General features: G+C 46.1%; 1 protein-coding gene across 2 annotated transcripts in view; it reads left to right on the top strand.

Moving 5' to 3' along the window:
* Positions 1-5972: 5972 nt before the first annotated feature.
* Positions 5973-7231, top strand: part of LOC117463403 (endothelin receptor type B-like) — a 13119-nt gene continuing 11860 nt past the window's right edge. For both annotated transcript variants that reach the window (XM_034105637.2, XM_034105636.2), the window contains exons 1-2: positions 5973-6096; positions 6805-7231. The exon at positions 6805-7231 is cut by the window's right edge and continues 672 nt beyond it. The gene's annotated coding sequence lies outside the window, so the exon portion shown is untranslated. The remainder of the gene's footprint in view (positions 6097-6804) is intronic.

Here is a 7231-nt window from a genome sequence, read left to right as displayed (position 1 = left end):
TCGTCTGAAAGACAAAAAAACAAAATACAAGGACATATTTAAACCATGGAGAACAGCAAAAAATAAGAGGCTAATTACATGGAAGCTATTGGAATAAAAATGCATTTTCAGTAACTTAAAATACAATGCAGTCAATGCCATTTCAAATAATTCCTTTACCTAGCTATACAGACGATCTGCTTGCTGTGAACGTAAACAAAAACATGTTCTTACCTTTAAATCTATCAATAAGGTGTGTCAACTGCCACTGTGTCAATGTGTCACACACAAAATCGTCCATTGATCTGAGACAAAAACACATAAAGAGCTTAATTTAAACAAAACATAAAATGTACATTTGCTTGACTTCAACCTCACTGCTGATGAGGCTACGAAAACTGACAAATGTCTGCTTCTCCTATTCATTTATTTGTATTACCTGTTGTATTTAGCACACATGAGCCCCACTTACTATGGTTATTAGCATTGTATTTTATCTGCAGACTTATGGTTGTATCAAAGCCTTTATTTTTATATAGAGTGATACACTTTTGTGACTGCTAGAAACAGGTCAACCCACAATAGAGCAAGATTAGTTAACCAACTACGGACAGCAGCCACAGGAACCTTTGCAGTCACACATTGCTGTGAAAAATTGAGAGAGACCAATGAAAGTGAAAGTTAAGTTACACCAAACCTTATCAGTCCCCTTATCAGACAGAAGTTGACGAATTACTTAGTCATATCCAAACCAATTCAACAGAGCTCTTCAATTTAAAAGACATGGATCCAGCCTTAAGTGCTAAGCTTTCAAACTGAATTAACAAATGACATTACATAATGTGATGACAGAACTGTAAACAGAATTAACATTTCTTTTTATTTAAAATATATAAATAATATTTCACATCAAAAGAAACAGCACCATGGTTGTTTTATTGTAGCTGAAACTTTAACAAAAATAAATAACTCCGTTACCTCCAATAATTAACCCATGTTTGTATAATTGTGTTAACTCTGTGCGTTGCTGCTAGCATACATAATACCTGCCGTGGAAACCTTACTCGTGGAGGGGGCTACAGAGCAGAGCGAAAACCACAGTGGCAGTCAGCTCCGCATGGCAGCTAGCTTGGCAGCTAATTTACGTGACGCAGCCGAATAACGGTGCAACATTCCTTTTGTAAAAGGGGCTGATATTACTGACATATAAGCGCCTGGGGTAGCACACTTTCCGTTTAACTTGGTAATGCTACCGTCATTTAGTTTTCAATCCTGATATCCTACATTTGAACCATCTCTCTAACTGGCAGTTACACAGACTAGCTAGTTAACGACGTTAGCTTTAGCATGTTCGTCGGCTCATTCGGCTTTTTAAGTGAGATAAAAAAGAACACTAAATAACAAATTAACTATCAACGTTACCACAATATCGCTCATGGACTAGCAGTTGATGACATTTATTAACAGATTCACAGTTAGATGACAGATCGGATCGGCAGGAAGTCGGACCCATTTCCGGTGAGGGTTGGCCTCCGCCAGGGCTGCGCTTTGTCACCAATCCTGTTTGTAATATACATGGATCGGATTTCGAGGCGTAGTCGTGGGGGGGGGGGGGTCTGCAGTTCGGTGGACTAAGGATTGCACCACTGCTTTTTGCAGATGATGTGGTTCTGATGGCTTCATCGGTCTGCGACCTTCAGCACTCACTGGATCGGTTCGCAACCGAGTGTGAAGCGGCTGGGATGAGGATCAGCACCTCCAAATCTGAGGCCATGGTTCTCAGCAGGAAACCGATGGACTGTCCACTCCAAGTAGGGAATGAGTCCTTACCCCAAGTGAAGGAGTTCAAGTATCTCGGGGTCTTGTTCTCGAGTGAGGGAACAATGGAGCGTGAGATGGGCCGGAGAATCGGAGCAGCGGGAGCGGTATTGCAGTCGCTTTACCGCACCGTTGTGACGAAAAGAGAGCTGAGCCAGAAGGCAAAGCTCTCTGTCTACCGGGCCATTTTCGTTCCTACCCTCACCTATGGTCATGAAGGATGGGTCATGACCGAAAGAACCAGATCGCGGATACAAGCGGCCGAGATGGGTTTCCTCCGCCGGGTGGCTGGCGTCTCCCTTAGGGATAAGGAGAGAAGTTCGGTCATCAGGGAGGGACTCGGAGTTGAGCCGCTCCTCCTTCGCGTCGAAAGAAGCCAGTTGAGGTGGTTCGGGCACCTAGTTAGGATGCCACCTGGGCGCCTCCCTAGGGAGGTGTTCCAGGCACGTCCAGCTGGGAAGAGACCAAGGGGTAGACCTAGGACCAGGTGGAGGGATTATATCTCTTCGCTGGCCTGGGAGCGCCTTGGGATCCCCCAGTCAGAGCTGGTTGATGTCGCCAGGGAAAAGAAAGTTTGGGGCTCTCTGCTGGAACTGCTGCCCCCGAGACCCGACCACGGATAAGCGGGAGAAGATGGATGGATGGATGGACAGTTAGATGACAATGTTTTCTGCTTACCTCCTCCAACTTCCCCCAACGGTCTTTCTTGTCTCAATGATCTTCTCTCGCGATGATGATGGTTAAGTTTACGGTTATGCCCAAATATCGCGAGTGCACACAGGATGCAGGGGAAAACCTTTCCCGCCAGATCGCGGTCAAAATCAAACAATGGCAGTCTGGAAGTCCCCTTTGTCTCAGTTTATCTCAACATGAATGAATCTAATACATGTGAAATTGTTGCGATTCATGCAAACCAATACCCAATACCATATACATAACCCAGAATGAGTTAAACATTTCATAACCAAATGGTTGGGTAGATGAAATAACCCACTGTTTTTTAGAGTGTACCGTACAGCGCCATGGGCTGGATCCTTCACTGCCTTACAGCGCAACGGGCTGGATCCTTCACTACCGTACAGCGCAACAGGCTGGATCCTTCACTACCGTACAGCGCAACAGGCTGGATCCTTCACTACCGTACAGCGCCACGGGCTGGATCCTTCACTACCGTACAGCGCCATGGGCTGGATCCTTCACTACCGTACAGCGCCACGGGCTGGATCCTTCACTACCGTACAGCGCAACAGGCTGGATCCTTCACTACCGTACAGCGCAACAGGCTGGATCCTTCACTACCGTACAGCGCCACGGGCTGGATCCTTCACTACCGTACAGCGCAACAGGCTGGATCCTTCACTACCGTACAGCGCAACGGGCTGGATCCTTCACTACCGTACAGCGCCACGGGCTGGATCCTTCACTACCGTACAGCGCAACAGGCTGGATCCTTCACTACCGTACAGCGCCACGGGCTGGATCCTTCACTACCGTACAGCGCAACAGGCTGGATCCTTCACTACCGTACAGCGCCACGGGCTGGATCCTTCACTACCGTACAGCGCCATGGGCTGGATCCTTCACTACCATACAGCGCAACGGGCTGGATCCTTCACTGCCGTACAGCGCAACGGGCTGGATCCTTCACTACCGTACAGCGCCATGGGCTGGATCCTTCACTACCGTACAGCGCCATGGGCTGGATCCTTCACTACCGTACAGCGCCATGGGCTGGATCCTTCACTACCGTACAGCGCCATGGGCTGGATCCTTCACTACCGTACAGCGCCATGGGCTGGATCCTTCACTACCGTACAGCGCCATGGGCTGGATCCTTCACTACCGTACAGCGCAATGGGCTGGATCCTTCATTACGTACAGCGCAACGGGCTGGATCCTTCACTACCGTACAGCGCAACGGGCTGGATCCTTCACTACCGTACAGCGCAACGGGCTGGATCCTTCACTACCGTACAGCGCAACGGGCTGGATCCTTCACTACCGTACAGCGCAACGGGCTGGATCCTTCACTACCGTACAGCGCCATGGGCTGGATCCTTCACTACCGTACAGCGCAACGGGCTGGATCACACTATCAAAGATTTTGAGCCAGATTTTAATTGGAATTTGGACATTATAAAATGTTCTCTTAATTACATTTAGAGCTCTTCTGGCTCTTTCTTTGAGTGCATTCACTGCCATGTTGAAACTTCCCTCTCTCCCCCTCTCCCTCTCCCCCTCTCTCCCCCCTCTCTCTCTCTCCCCCTCTCTCTCTCTTCCTCTCTCCCTCTCGCTCTCTCTCTCTCTCTCTCCCCCCCCCTCTCTCTCTCTCAGATGTTGGAGACCACAGGATGGAAACTCTGAATCTGATGCGTTCTCTTCAAAGCGTCCAATAAAGTTCTCGTTGAGGCTGGAACCAGCAGCAGCTGCCGCTCTGTTTCCTGTCGCGGTTTCATTCACTTGTTTGTTCCTCTTAATTACTCTCCAGTGTGATTTGTTTATTAACCAGCAGGGCTTTTATAGTTCCACGAGAGGACACTAAGAACATAACTGTCGTTCACAGAGCTGGTGGTCTGATAAAGTCTTTTCATCGCCGTGGAAACAGTCGCCCGATGTGACGTCTAGTTCTTGATGTAACTGGCTGATTCACTTCTTAGATAGGACACCGATCAAAGACATGAAGGGTGTTCCATGTTTGGGACTGTCTGTGGGGGGAAATATGCAAATGAGACCCTGCTTTACTTCCCTCAGTCAGAACACTTCACTGGTGCTCCATTTAAGAAACACACACCGTGAACTGGATGAGTAGTAACCTGGTTCAAACTAAATCAAATATAGTATACATATTTACACATACTTGTGTGGCTGTGTGTGTGTGTGTGCGTGTGAGTGTGGCTGTGTGTGTGTGTGTGTGTGTGAGTGTGTGTGTGTGTGCGTGTGTGTGTGTGTGTGTGTGTGTGTGTGTGTGTGTGTGTGTGTGTGTGTGTGTGTGAGTGAATGAGTATGTGTGTGTGTGTGTGTGTGTGTGTGTGTGTGTGCCTGTGTGTGTGTGACCGTGTGTGTGTGTGTGTGTGTGTGTGTGTGTGTGTGTGTGTGTGTGGCTGTGTGTGTGGCTGTGTGTGTGTGTCCCTGCATGGCAGGAGTCACGTACAGCTTTCGTCTGTGTATCTCTCTGTTTACTGAAGCACTGAAACAAACAAACAGAACTCTGAGAGCGGCTCGCAGGCTAAGTGCTTTCTATAATGTTCAATCTGGAGCATCGTCTTCATCAGATCTTCATCGTGTGTGTGGCTTTGTGTTGTGAGGAAGAAGGGTTTCTAAAAATCATATCTTTCATGAGTTTCTAAGAAAACGGATTCCTAAATTTAACCCATTTTCTTTCCAAATCATTTCGAGACTTTCCTTAAACGTATTTTTCGGATATTTCTAAATATTTTACTTTGAATTTTTTGACATTTCTCAGATGTATTTAAATATCCACGCAAACAGGGAGTCACTGCTTTTATAACATGATAATACTTATATCATTCTTTCAGATTTCTTTCAGATTTCTTTCAGATTTACTTCTGATTTCTTTCCACATATTTCTTATTCACAAATACATTTTAAACTTATTTCATCTAACCATGAGTCGCTGCAGGAAACCTCACTAAACAACTCTTTTATCGTTCAGTTTAATTAAGCGTTCTTCAGATGCAGTATGAACCACGGCCTCGTGCACATTTAAGAAGTTAAATCCTACAGGATAAAGTGGAAAGTAGTTTCACGTGGTTTCATAATAAAGCCTTTCCGATCGCTCGAGTTCAAACGGGCCAATTAAGTCCCGCTCTCTGTCTGCACGACGTTCCACTCAATTTCCACAACACGGTTTATGAAGTGACTCTTTGGAGAAGCTGCGTGCAATCACGTGAGTGTGTGTGTGTGTGTGTGAGACTGTGTGTGAGAGTGAGAGACTGTGTGTGAGAGTGAGAGACTGTGTGTGTGTGTGTGTGTGTGTGTGTGTGTGTGTGTGTGTGTGTGTGTGTGTGTGTGTGTGTGTGTGTGTGTGTGTGTGTGTGTGTGTGTGTGTGTGTGTGTGTGTGTGTGTGTGTGTGTGTGTGTGTGTGTGTGTGTGTGTGTGTGTGTGTGTGTCAGATAGTAGAGATGGTGTCAGAGTGTACGGGCTGAGACAGAGTCAAACGGAGAGCTTCAGTCTGACTCGTCAGTTCATCTGCAGGACGCAGAGAAACTCTTCTTCTTCTTCTTCTCTGGTTGGATTAATTCATTTCAACAGAAGAAGAACACGGACAAACAGAAAAGGTGAGATTCAACACAAAGATCTTAATTTCTCAATTTGAGCTTTGACTAAAATGATTCCACATTTTGTTTAAACATTACATTTTAAGAAAGCCTTTGTGTCACATGACCAGAGACCTTTAATAACTTGTCGCTTTGTTTCGTCTTCTAAATATTAGAAGGCAAGGCAAGTTTATTCATACAGCACCTTCCAGCACCAGGCAATTCAAGGTGCTTTAGAAAACTGAAAGACATTCAGACGAAGGCATTTAAAAACAGTAAAAGATAATAAAAGAAACATTAAAAGACATGAATACAAAGTTACAGTGCAGTTTAAGATGTTCACACAGAAGCTCCACTTGACTGATGGCTTTCTTCAAGGTGTCTCCGAGCTGTGTACGCTCGTGGCACACACGTCCCGAGCCGCTCACACGGAGGAGACCAGCCCACATGTTCATTAACCAAAACACGACGGCTCAGTTTCGATTCAAAGCAGCGGCAAAAAGAAAAGTCTTCTTGCTGGATTGAAAGAGCTGCAGCGGACCTGCCGGTTTCTGGGACCAGATGTTTGGAGCGTACCGAACGCTGCTTCTCCAGTTCAGCTCTGACTCCGGGGACAGAAAGGCTTTGGTGTTAATCCGACACAGACGAAATGTCTTCGGTCGAATCGAACATTTAGAGAAACATCCCTTTCTAATAAAGACCGTGTTTTGTTTTGTGTTTTCTCCACAGATTTCCTCAAAGCCTGAAATCGTCAAATGTCAACAACCTTCTGCAGCCGCTTGGACTCAGAGCTGGCTTTTCTTTCTGGAACAACGATACAGGAACTGCTCGTGGACGATTAGCGGGTATTTTGGATCGCAACGATATGTGAAATCTGCAATCGCATATGTATGTCTGAGCTAAAGGACATGTCTGCTGGTAATGTTTATGCATCGTGAAGCGTTGCCGGCGTCTTTCATAAAACAAATATACCCAAATATATCGCTCTAGATTTAGTTATCATTAGTGTCTTTGCCGTTGCGGTGTGAGAGGGTATTCGAGAGGACGAAAAGCTCTACAGGTTGTGTTAATATTGCGTCAGATTTACACAACTCTAGCGGATATTAACGTTGTTTCCCGTCGTCGTTTGTTCACAGCTGTTTAATTGTAAAATTGC

Source organism: Pseudochaenichthys georgianus, chromosome 18 (assembly GCF_902827115.2).
Source record: "Pseudochaenichthys georgianus chromosome 18, fPseGeo1.2, whole genome shotgun sequence".
Taxonomy (NCBI): Eukaryota; Metazoa; Chordata; class Actinopteri; order Perciformes; family Channichthyidae; genus Pseudochaenichthys; species Pseudochaenichthys georgianus.
The sequence above is the reverse complement of the archived record's forward strand: the minus strand, read 5'-3'. Positions and strand labels throughout refer to the sequence as shown.